The sequence below is a fragment of the Schistocerca nitens genome, chromosome 2, assembly GCF_023898315.1.
Source record: "Schistocerca nitens isolate TAMUIC-IGC-003100 chromosome 2, iqSchNite1.1, whole genome shotgun sequence".
NCBI classification, from domain to species: domain Eukaryota; kingdom Metazoa; phylum Arthropoda; class Insecta; order Orthoptera; family Acrididae; genus Schistocerca; species Schistocerca nitens.
This window is the reverse complement of record NC_064615.1, coordinates 543,214,666-543,234,141: the sequence shown is the minus strand read 5'-3', so window position 1 is coordinate 543,234,141 and position 19,476 is coordinate 543,214,666. Positions and strand designations below refer to the sequence as shown.

At 41.3% G+C, this 19,476-nt stretch overlaps 1 protein-coding gene and 1 pseudogene across 2 annotated transcripts in view; one reads left to right on the top strand and one right to left on the bottom strand.

Moving 5' to 3' along the window:
- Positions 1 to 19,476, top strand: part of LOC126236531 (uncharacterized) — a 350,541-nt gene that overhangs the window by 37,044 nt on the left and 294,021 nt on the right. The gene's annotated exons all lie outside the window — the stretch shown is intronic.
- LOC126238407 (5S ribosomal RNA) lies at positions 3,472 to 3,589 on the bottom strand (annotated as a pseudogene).

Here is a 19,476-nt window from a genome sequence, read left to right as displayed (position 1 = left end):
TTCTGGAGAGTAGAAATCTACTCTGTAGGAATCAATATGGGTTTCGAAAAAGACGATCGTGTGTAACCCAACTCGCGCTATTCGTCCACGAGTTTCAGACGGCCATAGACACGGGTTCCCAGATAGATCCCGTGTTTCTTGACTTCCGCAAGGCGTTCGATACAGTTCCCCACAGTCGTTTAATGAACAAAGTACGAGCATATGGACTATCGGACCAATTGTGTGATTAGATTGAAGAGTTCCTAGATAACGAAACGCAGCATGTCATTCTCAATGGAGAGAAGTCTTCCGAAGTAATAGTGATTTCAGGTGTGCCGCAGGGGAGTGTCGTAGGACCGTTGCTACTCACAATATACATAAATGACCTTGTGTATGACATAGGAAGTTCACTGAGGCTTTTTGCGGATGATGCTGTGGTATACCGAGAGGTTGTAACAATGGAAAATTGTACTGAAATGCATGGTGCTGGGAATGGTAATTGAATCTCAATGTAGACAAGTGTAATGTGCTACGAATACATAGACAGAAAGGTCCCTTATCATTTAGCGACAATATAGCAGGTCAGCAACTGGAAGCAGTTAATTCCATAAATTATCTGGGAGTAGGCATTATGAGTGATTTAAAATGGAATGATCATATAAAGTTGATCGTCGGTAAAGCAGGTGCCAGACAGAGATTCATTGGAAGAATCCTAAGGAAATGCAATTCGAAAACAAAGGAAGTAGGATACAGTACGCTTGTTCGCCCATTGCTTGAATACTGCTCAGCAGTGTGGGATCCGTAGCAGATAGGGTTGATAGAAGGGATAGAGAAGATCCAACGGAGAGCAGCGCGCTTCGTTACAGGATCATTTAGTAATCACGAAAGCGTTACGGAGATGATAGATAAACTCCAGTGGAAGACTCTGCAGGAGAGACGCTCAGTAGCTCGGTACGGGCTTTTGTTGAAGTTTCGAGAACATACCTTCACGAGGAGTCAAGCAGTATATTGCTCCCTCCTACTTATATCTCGTGAAGAGACCATGAGGATAAAATCAGAGAGATTAGAGCCCACACAGAGGCATACCGAAAATCCTTCTTTCCACGAACAATACGAGACTGGAATAGAAGGGAGAACCGATAGAGGTACTCAAGGTACCCTCCGCCACACACCGTCAGGTGGTTTGCGGAGTATGGATGTAGAAGTAGATGTAGATCCCAACAGTGGTAAAATATCTATTGTAACAACTTCAGATGACATGCTTGCTGTTTAACCAGTGATGTTAAAGTAGATATTTTCCCAATGTGAAGGTGTTCCATCTTGGAAGCTGGTAGTGAATAAATGTATTGTAAGATAGCAAAGTGTGCATCATGCATTACAGCAAGTATATCGATCCTGTTGACAACTGCCTGAAAAAACTTTTTGATCAAAGCGATAAATGACTGTTTCAATTGTAGAGTGCTGTACGCTATGCAGTGCTATGAAGGTGTCTGCTCAAGATGCTCATGGATCCATTTCTTTTACTTAAGTCGTTCTTTGTTATTGCTATATTTATTTGAAAACATACTTGTGTGTTACCAGTGACGCTTCTTCCAGCACAATCTGTGTAAGATGTTAAATATAATTCTTGCGTCGTCTTCATCAGCAGAACCACTCGACAACATATCCTAAGTTTGTTATAAAATATGAACTGTAATCGTTTTGTATTTGTGCTTATGCTACATGTTATATTTTAATTACACCATGCTACCTGTGTCAGAAAACGAAATCAAAAATAAAGACAATGTCTAAAGACGTATTTATTTACACTGATTTGGCAAAACAAAATTTTCGACTTCCTCTTCCTCTAACCGAAAAGTTATTCATTACAGTCAAGTTAGTTGGCAAAATGTGTCAATTACATTAAATATGCCGCCATGAACAACTTAATTTTGTAAGACCACCTATTATGGAATTTCATTCGTTGTGTTATATACGTAAGTAAAGGATACAATGCGCTTGAGAAGTAGTCGGAAGAAACATTGCTGAATCTTAAGTGAGATCAGTCATCGTTGATACAGCAAAAGTGGGTGGTGAGCTCTGTGCAGAAAAGGAGTTTGAAGAAGTGGAAGAAGCCCATGAACATAAGAAAAATCCGGGCGTGTCTGCCTCGGCTTCGTCCAGTTGCTCAAAATTTAGCTTTCAGTCTCTTTTACTCCTGAAATCAAAAAGTGTAGAATGAAAAAAATCAAATTAATATTATCGGCTGATGACTCCCGCTTAATTTTCATTTCAGTAAACTTGTACTGGCAACACATGAAAGAGAAACACTAGGCAACTCTGCTCTCCACACAGCAGGCCACAGCAAGCGGCAATAGCGTTGCGTGTGGAGCGTAGCTACCAACCTTGTCGGACAAACCTCCAATTTGTTGTCTCGATTATGGAAAAAGGTATGGCTGTCCTTCCCACCGTTAAAAACAATTTCGAGATGTTAGCTATAGTTGGTATGCAGTAATGAATTCCACGAAACGAACAAAATGTAAACTGCAGGCTACAACTTAATTATTCACTATTGACTTCTCGAGACATGCGCAAAGTTTTACTTTACTCGGGAGTACCACCAGAATGAAGGAAAGGAAACAGTTCATTATACAGCAGTTGCTATAAGATTTGTGTCTTTTCATGTTTTTTACTGAATAATTTCCTTACAATCAAATGAGAAAGACGGTAAAGTGAAGCGAAGAAATAAGTAGTTTTTATGATTACACTTTCTCTTTTCTTATTGACAATGAGCTGTGTCCTTCCTTCGACAACATTTTAGTCTCATGGACAAATCTAAAACAACAAAACCCATTTAGGGGGAAGAAAGGTGATGCATTACATAATTCACAGCGTGTTAGTTTCAAAACAGGTTCGGCAAAACCTTGCCAGATGATGGCTGGATATCACTTTTTTAGCTGTGGGTGAATCCGTACCTTGCATTGCTGCTTTGTCCCTGGACCAATGGTGATCGTGTGACTAAGGAAGTCATCCTGATTGCGCTACCACATCTGCAACGTATCGACTGCTGCGTGATTATCAGCCGCCTTGCTGACTATGAACGTGTACTCTTACTCAGACGAATTAATTCCTTTCTCGTAAACAGTTTTCATTGACGTTGGAGACAGGTGCCGGAGGTGAACATGATGTGTGTGCACTGATGTTTCCAAGAAAGAGAAATAACAGCGGAAGGTCTTGAATAAGGTGTGAGATCACTTGATTTTTGAGTTGTTTATGATGGCAAAAGTAGATACTAAAACTGAAACTAAACCCCGTCCGAACAGGCCACGAAGGCCCAAGGGGATACCGACCGGCCGCCGTGTCATCCCACAGGCGTCACTGGATGAGGATACGGAGGGCCATGTGGCCAGCACACCGCTCTCCCAGCCATATGTCAGTTTCCGAGACCGGAGCCGCTACTTCTCAATCAAGTAGCTCCTCAGTTTGCCTCACAAGAGCTGAGTGCACCCCACTTGCCAACAGCGCTCGGCAGACCGGATGGTCACCCATCCAAGTGCTAGCCCAGCCCGACAGCGCTTAACTTCGGTGATCTGGCGGGAACCGGTGTTATCACTGCGGCAAGGCCGTTGGCGAAAGTAGATACAGTATACTTATTTTTTCATTTGGAATACATGGGCCCCTACAGCTACACTTTGTAGTCAAATGCTAAGGGTGATGTGTGGTGACTGATAATTCACTACAGAGCACAGCAACTCCACTCTGACGTTCCACCATAGCGTCGTGCTTAGCATTAGGTTGCCAAGGGCTTGAAGTGTCTACCCGGTTGACATATGTAGATAGTTTTTGTATGTACTAAGACTTTTAATTTTTCTATTTCAGTCCTGTAGTCATCCAGATCACTGTTAAATATGGGTGACATCCTTCTTCCACTCAGTTACTGTTGTGAGCCTGCAGAAAGGGTTCGGAGATTGTTGATGGATCAGATCAGCTGACTTTCACTTTATGCAGACCCAGATTTAAATCAGACTGCAGCCGATTGCTATGGTGGTGACGATATCGGGGAGGTGGGAAGGGGGGAGGTGCAGTTGGCGGGAGAGAGAGGGGTTTGATAGAGCCATAGCCATGGACTGACGAGTCTAGTTAGTTCCCTGACTTAGTGTAGAATTGCCCATGGATTTTTAAAAAAATGCAACCTGACCTTTGCATCTTTACAGATAGGTTTTGGTGGCAGGATAACACTCCTTTACTTGATTTGAAGCATCCGTCCCCACTGTTGATCTAAAGAATGTCGATGCATATAAAGTGCTGAAGTAGGCAGGTTATATTCTGTTAAGCGTATTCTAAGATACCGAACAAGTTACGTTAAATTTCAGGATGCCCTTCTTTTAGACATTCCCAGCTCCAGATAAGATGTATAGCTGTGCAGTAAATTCACTTTGGTGAGGACGATAACGACTTTTCTGGTTCATGGACAGAGACACCGGATGTTCCGTATTTCTAACGGCTTTGTGTCGTAAGCTAATTGAAACATTGATGAGGATTTAGCATACAAACTCATTCCTTTCCGTCAAGTAAAGCTTGCCCTACTGTAATGGAAGATAACTGAAACACTTCAGTTTTCTCTAGCATACCATCAAACTTTTTCGTTGCAATTCTGCTTGCAGTTATGTAAGGAATATTGCGCTTGTCTACAACTTTATATGTCAACATGACACAAAATTGTTTTTGAAAAATGTGTTTCTTACAAGTAGAGATTAACAGAACTTTCAAAGCTCATTACTAGCTAGTTTGTTATCTGTACTGTAGAGAACAGTTTTAATCAATTAATTGATTTAAGCATTCTAGGAACACCCTCAAAATCTTTGTTTGTGTAGAACGGTGAAACTAAAGATAATTTTGCACGTTTTCACATTTTATTACTGTAAACTTGGTATGCATTACAAGACGTCTTCTGTCAGGATCTCAGAGAGAAGCTCGGTAAGGAGAACTATGTAGCGTAGGTTTACAGTTTATATGACTGTTTGCACTCCTTGCTGGGGGTGTTGTTGATTGAGAAGTCGAGGATCACGTTGTTCTCACGAACAGATACGAAAATACAGAGTACACCTGGGCAGAGCCCAACGTACCTGAAATGCGGCAAGTTCCACGGCTGTTAGTTACTAACAAATGTTTCGCTTTAACATTCACCTATCTCATCGTCATTTAGTACATATTAAAGTCGAGTTTTATGGAGGTTTGAATTTACTTCGCAATCCAGGCGATAAAACAGCTTTCTGCTCAGTGTCTGGCATACATCGCCGTCGGCCACAACGTCAGATGCTGAAGCATGCCTAGAAGTACCGGTAGTACTGCAAGGGTTCGGGCCTCCACGATTGCCAGTCACTTATTCACAAAAGGGTTTGTGAACCCCCTGGGGATGCAATTCACAAAACGTAATTTTAGATTAAAAACTTAATGGGTTATAACATGACATGATATAATAGCAGTAGAACCTGTATGGTCTATGACATTGGCTCATTTATCGGTGCGGAGAATAATGGACTTTGAATTATTGGTCCGCTGTACACTATTGATTGCTCATAGAAATCTCGTACAGTGTATATTAAAATTTTGCACAAGCCTCTGGAATTCAAAATAGGTGGTCCTACCAGACGACGTCTAACGTATAGATCACATAAACGAAAGGGTAGTGTAAATAGATAATACCTAAAGCTCGTGGACGAGTCTTCACTGGCAAGTGTTTTGACAATGACGCCAGATATTCCGTAGAAACCTAGTCATTCCTATGAGCAGTACAGAATCTGTGAATACCTTTCATCCCGTTACGTATCTTTGTAGACACTTTTAATATAAAATTAAGCTCTTTCCTGCTGGCACAGATACATACGAGCAATCATCCGCCTATGCTCCATACACGAATGAAATGGAAAAGACCTGTACATAAGCGAATACCAAAATCCGCGCTCTTCCACGCTATATACAAAGTACTGATTCGTTAGCACCTAATACACAATGAGGGAAAAAATCGCAACACCACAAAAAACGTAGAATGAAATTTCAGGAATACATTTGACTATACTACGTATGTAAGTGACTGTCTTCGTAAGATCACATGTTAACGTAAAGGCGACATAAAGCATTGCAAATTTGAAATACTGGCACATTAATAAAATCTGTAACACCCAGAATGTTGAATGCAAGCATGCAAACGTGCATGCACTGTGTTGTACAGGTGCCGGACGTCAATTTGTGGGATGGAGTTCCATGCCTGCTACTCGTGGTCCGACAGTACAGGGACAGTTAATGCTGTGGAAGAAGCTGAAGTTGTCGTCCGATGTTGTTCGATTGGAGACAGATCTGGTAATAGAACAGGCCAAGGCAACATGTCGACATATTGGATTGCTATAGTGGTGAGTACGCGTTATTCTGTTGGAAATCACCGACTGGGTTGCTGTTTATTAATGGCAGCACAGCAAGGTGAAACAACAGATCAACGTACAAATTTTCATTTAGTTTGCGTGGGATAACCGCGATAATGCTCCCGCCGTCACGCGAAATCGCACCTCTGACCATAACTCCCGGTATAGGTCCAGTGTGTTTAGCACTCATACAGGTTGATTGCATTCCCTCAAACGCCACCACCGTCAGCGATGCACAACCAGCTTTCGCCATAAAACATAACAGACAAGCTTCCTTATCTCCAATTAGCTCTCGCTTCATACCACAATACGAAACGACAGTGGTTTGGGATGAGTGGAATTACGCTAGATGGCGTCTAGAGCGGAGCTATTGTTGAAGTAACTCATTTGTAACAGTTCGTTGTACCACTGTGGTGAAAACTGCCGCTCAAATTTCTACTTCAGACGCAGATACAGTCCGATGCCACAGCCATACGTCGAACAGGATTGTCCCCCCTCTCGATAGTTTCATGTACCCTGGAAACCATCTCTTTGCGACCGCACATTCCCGTGACCGCCGAGGCCAGCAGTCATGCTTCGGCCACCCTGTCGCTGCTCAAGCACTATCTATACTTAGAATTTCACTGTCCCTGTTAACACATATCGTTAAAAGGAATGCCGCACTAGATTCAATCTGGGAGTGCTCTATCGAATTGGGCACGTAAAATGTATACATAACTCATCTCCAAACAGTCGTCAGGAGCGTTTTCTCCGGCGTTTCAGCTGATATTTGTAGTTTCGTTTTTGATTGTGTAGCTGGACTACAAAACACTAGTACTCGTCTCGATTTTCAAGTGACGCCTAGTGTCGACAGAAAGCGTTTGTTTCATTCCCGTTACAAACAAAATGAGTGTTTAAAACGAATTTCAATTTTCCATCGAACACAGCACTCCAGATATATAAAGTGCAGCAACACGGCGTGGCATTGAATCGACTAATGTCTGGGTAGTGCTGGAGGGAAGTAACACCATGAATCCTGCTGAACTGCCCATAAATCTGTAAGAATACGAGGGCCTGGAGACCCATTCTCGACAGCACGTTGCAAGAAATCCTAGGTATGCTCAATAACGTTCAGTTCCAGGGAGGTTGGTGGCCACCGGAAGGGTTTAAATTCAGAAGAGTGTTCTTATATTCACTCTGTAGCCATTCTGGACGTGTGTTGAGTCGCATCGTCCTGCTGGAATTACGTAAGTCCGTCGGAATACACAATGGACATGAATGGTTGCAGGTGATGAGACAGTATGCTTACGTACGTGTTAACGTCAGAGTCGTATCTAGAAGTATCAGGGGTCCCATATCACCCCAACTGCACATGCTCCACTACATTACAGAGTGTCCATCAGCCTGAATAGTTCCATGCTGACATGCAGGGTCTATGGATGCAGGAGATTGTCTCCATACCCGTACACGTCCATACGCCCGAAACAATTTTAACGAGAGTGGTCCATCCAGGCTACATGTTTCCAGTAATCAGCAGCACAAATTCGGTGTTGACGGCCCCAGGTGAGGCGTAAAGCTTTATGTAGTGCAGCCATCAGGGTACACCAATGGGCCTTCAGCTACGAAAGCAGCGTGAATGGTTCGCTCGCTCTTCACCGAAATCTGCAGCAATCTGCGGAAGTTTTGCATTTCTGCCACGTTGAAAGAGTCTCTTCAGTCGTCATTGGTTCCGTTATTGCAGGATCCTTTTACGGCTGCCGCGATGTCGCAGATTTGATGTTTTACCCGGTACACTCGTGAAATGTTCGTACCTTGGAGAAGCTGTGTCACATCGTTCGTGCGCCGACAGTAACACCAAGTACAAACTCACTTAATTCTTGATAACCTTCCATTTTAACAGCAGTAACCTATCTAACAACTGCATCAGACACTTGTTTTCTTATATAGGCGTTGTGTTGTATTCTGCCTGTTTACAAATCTCTCTATTTGAATATGCCTATGTCAGTTTCTTCGGCGATTCAGTCGATATATTTAATATCGCACCCCACCTAGGTCCTAGATGTACTATCCTCTAGGAACAGGACTCTCCCCTTCGAACTGAAAAGTTGTTTGGACTGCAGAGTGAATAGTATAAACGATCAGTGGCATCTATACACTTCCATTCATCAGGATTTGAGCTGTACTGCATTATCAGAGGTGTCTTAAGAGAAAGAGAATCTTTATTTCGAGCCTCTGCCCAAATTTTGTTGTACTAATTTTTTACAAAGAGCGCTATGTACTATTTGTAGGTACTCACTTTCTTACTAGAGCTTTCTCTTCTCACTGCACTTTTAACAAGTACTGACCTCAGACGTATGTGACATTTCAACTCAGCTGTTTTGGTGAGTCATGTCAGTTAACTTACGTGGACACCCCTCTATACGTTTCCTCGGATCTACTACAGTGAGAAAGAAGTGAGCGGTGTAGTATAGTAAACAGTGTTTTTGACAACATTTGTTAAAATAGCGTTGATAATGAATATGACAAAGCGAACGATAATACAGCTTTTCAAGTACAAAGAATGTCAAACTGCTGCAACCACAGTTCCTCGAACGATGTTATCTACGCTGCTCATTGCTCATAGAAATCTCGTGCAGTGTGTCCTATAATATTGCTGAAGCCTGTGGAATTCAAAACAGGACGTCCTACCCAACGACATCTAACGAATACACTACATAAACGAAAGGGTGGTGTACATACTCAGGGAATTCCTAAACGTCATGGACGAGACTCCAGTAGCAAATGTTGTTACAAGGACGCCAGAAATTCCGTGGAAGCCTAGACATTCCTACACCCCGCAAGAACAGAATCTGAGAAAACCTTTCATCCCTTTATGCATCGTGGTAGACACTATGAACATAAAATTAAGCTCATGGCTTCTGGCGCAGGTACATACGAGCGATCATCCGCCTATGCTTCATCCATGAATGGAATGGTAAATACTTGTATTTAAGTGAATAACAAAATCCGCGCTCTTCCAAAGTATATACAAGACAGTGATCTACTGTTGGACTAGCTTCTAATATACACTAAGGGAAAGAAATCGCATCACCAAAAATAATCAACCTCAGAGTGATAAAATTTCGGGACTACATTTGACTAGGCAACATATGTAAGCAATTGTCTTTGTGAGATCACAGATTAACACAAGCGCGACGTAAGGCACTATAAATAAGAAATGCTGCTGCATTAATAACCGGTGTAACCTCTAGATTGTTGAATGCGAGCATACAAACTTCCATGCATTGTTTTATACAGGTGCCGTATGTCAGTGTGTGCGATGGTGTTCAATGCCTGTTCCACTTGGTCCCTCAGCACAGGGACAGCTAATGCTGGCTGTGGAAGAAGCTGGAGTTGTCGTCCGATGGTGCTCGACTGGAGACAGATATGTTGATAGACCAGGCCAAGGCGGCAGTATGTATAGTATGCTGGGGTGCATAAGCGGTATGTAGGTAAGCATTATTCTGTTGGAAATCACACACTGGAATGCTGTTCATAAATGGCAGCACATCGAGTCAAATCAACAAATCACCTAGAAGTTTCCATTCAGGATGCGTGGGCGAATCGTGAGAGTGCTTCCGCTATCATTCGAACTCACACCCCTGACCATAACTTCCAGTATCGACCCAGTGTGTTTAGCACGCATACAGGTTGGCAAGGGCATTCACCGTCAGCTAGGCACAACCAGCTTTCATCAGAAAACGTAACAGACCTGCATCCTGCGTTCAGTTACCTCTCGCTTCACACCTCTGATTTCGGTAATGACAGTGTTTTGGGTTCAATGGAATCGACGTTAGAGGGCGTCTTTCTCGGAGCTATTCTTTAAGTAATTGATTTGTAATAGTTCGTTGTAACACTGCGATACAAAATGTCAAATTGCAGCTGCAGACGCAGATATAGTACGATGCCCCAGCCATACGCCAAACACGATGGTCAGGAACCTAGTCTCCTTACGAGCGTTCATTCCCGTGACCACCGCGGCCACCAATCATGACAGGGCCATGCTGTCGCTGCTCAGGCACTCGCTATTCTTCGAGTTTCACTGTCCCTGTTGACACATAACGTTAAAACGAATGTCGCACTAGATTAAATCTGTGGAGTGCTCAATTGAATAGGACACGTAAAGCCTGCATATGACTGATCTCCGAAAAGTCGTCACGAGCATTTTCTCCGGCGTTCCAGCAGGTATTTGCAGTTTCGTGTTTGATTGTGTAGTTGGACAGCCCAAGCAAGTAGTCGTCGCGACTTCCATGCGTCGCATAGCGTCGAAAAAACGTCTGTATCATTCCCGTCACATACAAAATAATACCTTCCTCTATGTACAAGACTTTCCCCTTAAAAATGAAAAGCTGTTTGGATTGCAAAATGAGTAGTAGAAATTATCAATGGCATGACTAGATCTCCTTGCATCAGGATTTGAGCCGTACTTCTTTATCAGAGACACACACATCCATGCCTACGGTAGGACTCGAACCTCCGACGGGGGGGAGCCGCACGGACCGTGACAAGGCGACTCAGACCGCGCGCCTACCCCGTGATGCTACATCGAATGAGAAGGAAGTGAACGGTGCAGTATGATAACCTGTCTTCTTAACAAGGTTGTTGAAATAGCGTTAGTAATAAATATGACAGAGCGAACGACAATGTAGCTTGACAAGAACAAGGAAAGTCAATCTGCTACTTGTTGCAGCAACCACAGTTCCTGGAACGGAAAATCAGAAAGGAAAGGTACAATAACATTCGATGATGTCATCGGGTGTTTAAACATATATAAATGAAAATGTAAGACCGAAAGCAGTAGTATTTCTTAGCGAGTACAATGAAGGCTGCTCTGTTGTTTGTTGCTGGTAAGTATTGGCAGAATTTATAAATTTTCGTTCACGATTAACTTTTTTTCTTACTTTTTCTTTATATAATTCCTGAGGTAGTAATTCGTGTGAAAATCTATTTCTACGCTCGGCGGAGAATTTGATGCAGCCGCAATTAGCGACGTATTAGAAATGGGAAACAATTCTGAGTATTGAATGGTTCTAGGAAGATTTTTCCATTTGCTTGTGGTCTCGATCATTGCTAGCGCATAGATACTCGACGAAAGTGTTCGTGTTGTCTACATCAACAATTTCAGTCGTCTGAGAGTATGTCTCAAGTGATTGCGAATGTTAAGCGTCACAGCTTAGTACTTATATACACATCACTAGCTAACTAGGAATTGTAAAGAGCAATAGACGGGTGGACTAGTGTTGCCACGTGAAGATAAAATAACGCGAAACAGACTATCCCGCATTTTACGGGATTGCTAGGCGAAAAGGATAACACAAGATAAGGAGAGATGAAGGATACCAAACCAATGGAATGACTGAGCTTTGAATACAGGATTTAACGAACGACATTTCAGACAATGACAGAAATAATCTCTTACTGTATACTGAGCAATTACTCGTCTATACCAAAGATAACTCTAGAGAAAGTCCGTTCCACATAAAGAAAAATTCACTTCGTGGACGAAATACTATCTAGTCTTAAAAAGAGTAAACGTAAAGGCAGTGAGGGAAACGAAACCCATCCTGTTATATCACATAGTTAGTTATAAACGTAGTAATCTTGTTTTAGTTGCTAATTATCAGATTGACGATAAGGAGGTGAAGTTTTTCCAGTATCTTCTTAAGCTCTCGCACTTACTAACCAAACGCGCCGCTCTTCCTTACGTCTTCTCTGTTTTCTTTGTCTTCTCTTTCGACGCCAGACGGAAGAGCAGAACTCGCGAATCTGTTGAGCGAGTATTGCTAAGGTAACACTTTCGTGGAAGAATTTTATTGCCGTAAGAGGTTTCCTAAGATCTGAGACTGGCAACCGCTTTCACTGCAACCGGTTTTCTGGGGTCATTTCCATTTCAGGTCACTTCGGAAAGTTACTGCCATGTATGTTCTGGTTCCAGTGATGGGTTCCTAATAGTGTAATTGAACAGTAGGGGATATCTTCAAGTTTTTATGCGCAATGGATTATACTAAGTTACTTCAAGGTCAATTTCCAACACGTCCACCAACTGTCGATCCCCTGCAGATTTCAAATGCCCTACAGTCTTGTGACGTTGCAGCATCGCTACAGACTACAGCGTCACTGCGCAAAATCTCATGGAGCTACCATCATTACCACTACATCACTTATATACAGCATGTTAAAAGAAAGTATTCCTTGTTTTTAGAGATGATTTGAGCACGAAAACAAGAAAAAATTGTTTGCACATGGTCTCTGAGATGCCTACCTTAACAGACATGATCACTTGTTCTTCTTCACTACTGTGAAACACGTCAAGTCTACTTAAGCTGGTTGCTATCTCGAATCATCCACCGAATGCAATAAACTAACAAGTAGAAAAATGAGTCCACATTATTTTGTTGTTGTATAGCAGCATATAATCCTCATATCGTGCCTTGACTAAAAAATTGTTTTTGTGTGACTTATGTACCTACTTTTCCATCGTAAATGGAAACAAGGCTTCTAATCAGAATATCACTGCTTACCGATACAGTATAGAGAGTTACGACCAGATCGTTACCACACGAGAGTACCACACGAGTGTTTACTGTGTGCAGCAACGATATAAATGTAAAAGACCTGGAATAATTAAAGTTTTACTGTAGTTAGCCGCAATTTGGTATGCCAGTGTTGTCTGAACGAATATCGATTGCATAATAGAGTGGTCACATAAATTTGGTAAATAGCCAATCACCCAAAAATTGGGCAAGAAAAGTAATGCGGCAAATAAATAAAATGCATTCTCGTGACCATAAATGTAGAGAACACGTGTGACATGAACACTGAAGACGTCAATCTAGCCTGCAATAATGTTAATTACAATTTTGCAATGACTGGCTACACACCATAGAAATTACGCTATATTACGTAACTCATGAAAATGCTGTCTGTTTGAAAATATGTTTAATCCTGTCCAGGACAGGGAAGTATTCTTTACCGGTTACCTCGCAAATGTTGCCGTAGAAACCGTCATTTATGGCAACTATTATTTGCGAATCCTAATGTTACGTTGACGTATGCACGTAATGTCATATACAGAACACAACATAAAATCGTAAAATTTCTTTGACTGTAAGATAACCAGCATACGTTTGTCAATAAAATACGAGTTTCATATGAATCACTTGTAGTTTGAACTCCTTGTCTGCATTACCATAGTGGTGCACCACTGTATGAACAAATGTAGATACAACTATTTTTATTACAATGATTGTTTTATTGAAAATCAGTTGTAACTTTAACTGAATCGAATTTATTTCAACTATTTCTTTTACTTACTACTTTCTGGGAAGCCATGGTTTGAGGGCAGTACGCTGTTCAATTTTCTTTTAAGTATTTCTTTCTGTTCATGGTTAACGACCTGGATCTTTAAAGTTTGCATTGACCAATGTCCCACAAATTTACTATTACGCTGGCATGCCTGTTACAGAGCTATAAGAATACTGGCTAGATTTTGCGTTGCGATGAGTTGCTTCTGGTACGATGTAATGCTTATTACGAAATTCATTATTGGCGGTAGACCCCTCTTGATTAGTGAGCAGTTTGAATAAAATTTATGCACACAGCAGTCTTCATTAATTCCAACAATTTCTTGTGATCATTTTCCGTGTCCATACATGTGCTGGCATAGTTATATTTCGCGTTGCCACATACAAATTATAACATAATTTCCACAATAATCTCCGTTTGGTATTTGCGCGCCATCACACACGTCTGTACCACACAAGAGATGCTTCGCAACTCATCCCTGCCCTTAGTCCTAGGACTTCATGCTCTCGCGCCAACGTCGTTATCGTTCCATGAAATATATTCTTTGTATTATTTCAATATTATTCCCTTGACACTGCCGGCGTGCTTAATACAGTAAATGTTTTTTTTTCATTTCTTATTGATTCACCCAGCATATATTACATTTTGATAAAATCTGATTAATGACAAAATTCATAAGTACATACAGTTACAAGAAACGATTATAGACTCAGGCGGTAGCTGAAAAACACATGAGACATCGGGTATTACATACGACCTGATTTTGTGAGTCGTCGCTAAAGGACGTGCTCAAAATGGTGTTTGCTGTTCACCGTCTCTAATAACAGGCTTCCATTATGGTGGCAATTGCAGAAAAAACTACAAAGTAGATGGTTTTCATAAGCTTCTCACAGTACATACTGGTTGTGTTAGAATTAATGTAAGTGCACTTCCCCAGAACTGTGAATACGGTTTACAGTTTCAACAACTGTTCAGAGCTCTTATGGTAAGCGTTTTAACCCCATTTGTACTGGACATTTCTCATGGTTTGGTCCGAACTACAATCTCTCAAAATACGTAATACTTTATCTTTTACACTGTTTGTATTGTGACCAGTAGTGGCCATATGACATTTCCAATCATCAATTTTTTTTCCATTAATAGCGATATCTTGAGTTATAAATGCAGTTAGGTACCGAAAACAGTCGCTTCTTTTGGTACAGTATGTCTTAAAACATTTAACACAAATGTCACAAATACGCTGTATTCTCCCACTATAGCTTCCCTAATATCAATTACATTGGATTTCATGTACAACTTAGAGACTAACAGACAATAGTGTACCATTAACATCCAGAGAAAATACATTAGCAAGTGGCTGAGTTGTGGCATGAGTCAGCAGAGTATTGTCTGCCAGAGTCAATACCAGGCAGTAGTATCAGAGCGCTAGGTAGTGAAGTTGCACTAACAGGCAGTGGACAATGCTATTAGCTGTAATACTGTTCACTGTTTCCTGCAGCATTGGCCGCAGTTGCGGTGGTCCAGGGACAACCAGAAGAGTCGACCACCGTCGCCAGCCACGGTAAGGCGTCGTCCGCGGAAGGAGACGAGGATACCATTTGTGTCCAGGCAGACAACCAGACCTACTTGTATGCCAATTCACTGAAGCTGTATTCTTGCTACAGCCTGCAACCGAAGGGTACGTTACTTTAAATAACAAAATTTTCTATTCATGACTGACAGGATAACCACGGACTGTTAAGTTTAATATTTCGTGAAGTATTCCAAAGTGAATGTGAGAATATGAGTTAAATCAAATCATCTAGGGAAACAGCAAACTGTACCTCCCCGTGAACAATGCAAGATTCTGCACTTAACGAAATTGCAAACTCATCGAAATCTTCACCAAAACTATTCAAGGCAATTTCCTGCATATATTTAATTCTCTTTTTCCATTTACATGTTATAACCTTAAATCTTCTGAACTTTTTAACTTTCTGAAGTTTAGAAACTGAGTTCTTTTGTTTGGATTATGTTGTATAACGCGACATGAATTTCTCAATGGGATATAGTCTCAACATTTAGCGAAGAGATACTTTAATGGGCGACGGATGTTAGCCTGAGTACCATGTGGTTTATTTTGAAGTAAATATGTTGCTAGCTTTGTACCTAGATCTAGATACAGTAAAACATTGTAAAATGATAGGCAAGGCACACTTTTCATTGTACTTTGTTGATGGCCGACACAGGAAGTAGTGTACATCAACAATACTCGTTATATGTTCATGAAAAAATAGAAATAGGGTACAAGATTGGGAAAGTTCAAAATTTAGCCATCAACAGACCTAGAGACGAGAAATTAGGTGGACCAGACAATACTAAGCTAATGTACCGGACGTCACCTTGTACTATAGATCATCGTGTCATTAAATTCATGAACAACTCATAGAAAGCGCAACGACACGTATCTCCAGTGTGCTGTGTGCCTAAGACAGGCGATGATACGCCCTATTAGTAATCAACCGCACAAGCATTGTAAAAATTACCCCGAATTTGAGGCATTTATAAAGAGCAGCAGCCCACACATAGTATTTGGGAGCCAGTGAAGCGTGAAAGCAGAACTTGGTAAAAGCGAGTTAATTATGTCACACCAGAATATCGAGGTAGAAGGAGTGGAAAACAGCGTAGTCGTAGTACTACTTGAGATTTCCATCGAGTCAGAAATTGTGTCGGCAATGCGTTGATTAGCGCGAAAGTAACGGTTATGCGTAAGCCAAAAAGCGCAAGTATATCCTTCTAATGGCTTATAGATTCGCCTGTAGAAGACGAATAATTAGTTCATGTATATGTGTCCTTCGAAGTTGTGTCGAGTATTTAGAGGCTTAAGCAGTCATAAGAATACCAACCATCTTGCTTAGTAATCATTTATGTAAAAGCATCGTAGAATAGATATTATTGAACTAACAAGTGGTAGATGTAGACTAACAGATATGAGCACATATTTAGCTGTACCATTGCCTTACCGATCCTGATGTGCTCGTAGCATAATGAATATGAAGATGGACATGTATACAAATCAAGCGAAGAAGTTTACATATGTACTGAATCTGTTACAACACAACCACGATGTTATTGCACTTGGCATTCCGTGGCCGCCACCGGAAAGAGGCGTCGACCTTACAGTAAACAAGTACAGGGATGGCTAAGGCAAACGTATTTCAGCACAGCTGTGCGTATACTCCAAGTAGTTCATAGTGTCCTCGTGAAATTTTACGATAAAATCTCATGATAAGCTGACCGAAGCGCCTTCACTCCCAGGAACAATAATATTGGCGTCGACTAATAAACAGACGGTCACCTCACATCACAACAGTCAGTTAACTTCGACAGGAATCGCACAGAGCAATAGTGGCACAAGATACAGAGAATAATTCCTAAAACTCTAGTAAAATCGGAATCTTCTAGAGCAGATGAAGATGAGAGGGCTCACCATTACATACCTTTGACTCTCTCTCCAAACTATTAACATTTTGGTTATCTTGTTCTTTTCACACATAGTATCCTGAGCAATGGATTGAGGTCACGGAAGCATTGTTTACATACCTCTCAGAGTCTGTAACTGAACAACAGGCTAACACAGACGCCGAAGCTTTCGATTAGTATATGCCATCCGATTGCAAAATACAGCTGATATCCAATCACGTCCGGAGAGAGTACCGATCGGTGCATAAGCTGACATGATGAGGAATACGATGATGGTATATTCAAAGGGCTCAAATTGGAGGTTGTTAGTCAGCATGCCATTCCAAGAATAGGTGAATTGTGAACGCTGTAGACTGAACTATAAGAAGGCAAATAAAACTGTGTATTTGGAATAGAGGTATGAACACGTCTCCTCTTACTCAGGCACAGCGAATACTTTTGTGTGCTGCCAGTTTCTGTACAGACGATCAAAATTTGAATTAACTCCTTTATTCAACGGCAATGTTTCCGTTATCTACACGGCATGTGTCACGATGAGAAATTGCAGACTTGTGGAGAGCATGGCTCCTCAGCCTTGTCGCGTATGATAGAAATCAAGCTGGTTCTTTAGATACATAATGAAGATCTCATTAACACATTGCGGACAACGTCTAACTTTATATATGTCTGCCTTGCTAGTCCATATTCAGGGCAGTCGTATCCAAGCCAAACCAAAGAAATGCAATGTAAAGCTGCAGGACTCGAGAACTGTATTTACTCACTTTATGATATTATGTGCTTCATGGCACCTTGCTTTCACATCCCTAACATGTTCCAGACATCTCCAATTATCACCAAAAAGCTGGCTCAGTAATGTAACTGATTTCCTACAGTAATCTAGAGTAGAAATAATTCAGTTCAATTAAAAAGACAATATGAAGAATTGTAGTCTATAAAAATGTTTCTCTACAAAGATTTAGACACTGTGTCGAGCTGAGACTTCATGACGAACAGAAAATTGAGAAATAAGCCACGAACAGGGAGCACTAAACTGGATTTCTTTTGACTCATCAGTCTTCTGACTGGTTCTCACCTTTGTCCATCTTTTCATCACAGAGTAGCACTTTCAACCTATGTCCTCAGTTATTTGCTGGACGTATCCCAAACTTTGTCTACACCTTGATGTCTTAGCAGATGTTCTATCATTCCGTTGTTTTTCTTTTCAGTGTTTCCCATACATTCCTTTATTCGCATATTCTGGGGAGAACCCCCTCATGTCTTACTTTATCAGCCCACCTAATTTTCAACATTCTTCAGTAGCACCACATCACAAATGCCTATATTCCCTTCTGTCCCGGTTTTCTCACAGTTCAGCTCTCACTGCTACAGAATGCTGTGCTCAAAATGTACTTTCTCAGAAATTTCTTCCCTAAATTAGCCCCTGAAACTGGGAGATTTTTGGCCAAGAATGCCCTTTTATCAGCGCTAGTCTCCTTCTTGTGTCCTCATTCTCTCTTCCGTCACGTGTTATTTTGCTGACTGATTAGCAAAATACTGTCAATCGATAATCTGCATTCATTACACCGTTGGTTCAATTCAACAGTTCCTGTAATTCTTCATCATTTTAAATGAGAATAGCAATGTCGTCAGTGAATCTTATTATTTATATCCTGTCACCTTAAATTTTAATCCAACGCATGAGCCTTCCTTTTATTTCCGTCTTGCATCTTGGACAGATGGGGTGAAAGATTACCCCTTCCTCTTACATCCTCTTCAATCCGAGCGCTTTGTTCCTCGTCTTCCATTCTTACTGTTCTTGTACTTGTATATTCCCATATTTCCCTGTAGCTTATCCCTTTCCTTCTCAGGATTTGATGCATCTTGCACCGTTTAACATGTCGAACGCTTTTACCACGTTGACAAATCCTACGAACATGTCTTAATTTTTCTACGAGCTTACCTCTATTGTCAACCACAACCTCAGCCATCTCTGCCCTCTTTACCTTTCCTAAATGCACACTGATCGTAATCTAACAAATCCTCAGTCTTCTTTTCCACTCTTCTGTATGTTATTCCTGTCAGCTACTTGAGTGCATGAGCTGTTAAGCTGATTGTGTGGCAATTGCAGCACTTGTCGGCTCTAACAATCTTGGGAACTGTTTGGATAGTTTTTTTCGGAAAGTCTGATGGTACATCACCAATCTCCTTATAATACTCGTACACATACTGATATAATTATATCTATCCCTTCTGCCTCATCTGATTTACGTCTTCCAAAGTCATTATAATTTCTAATATTCTATCCCCTAAGCCTTCCCTATCGATTCTGTTCCTT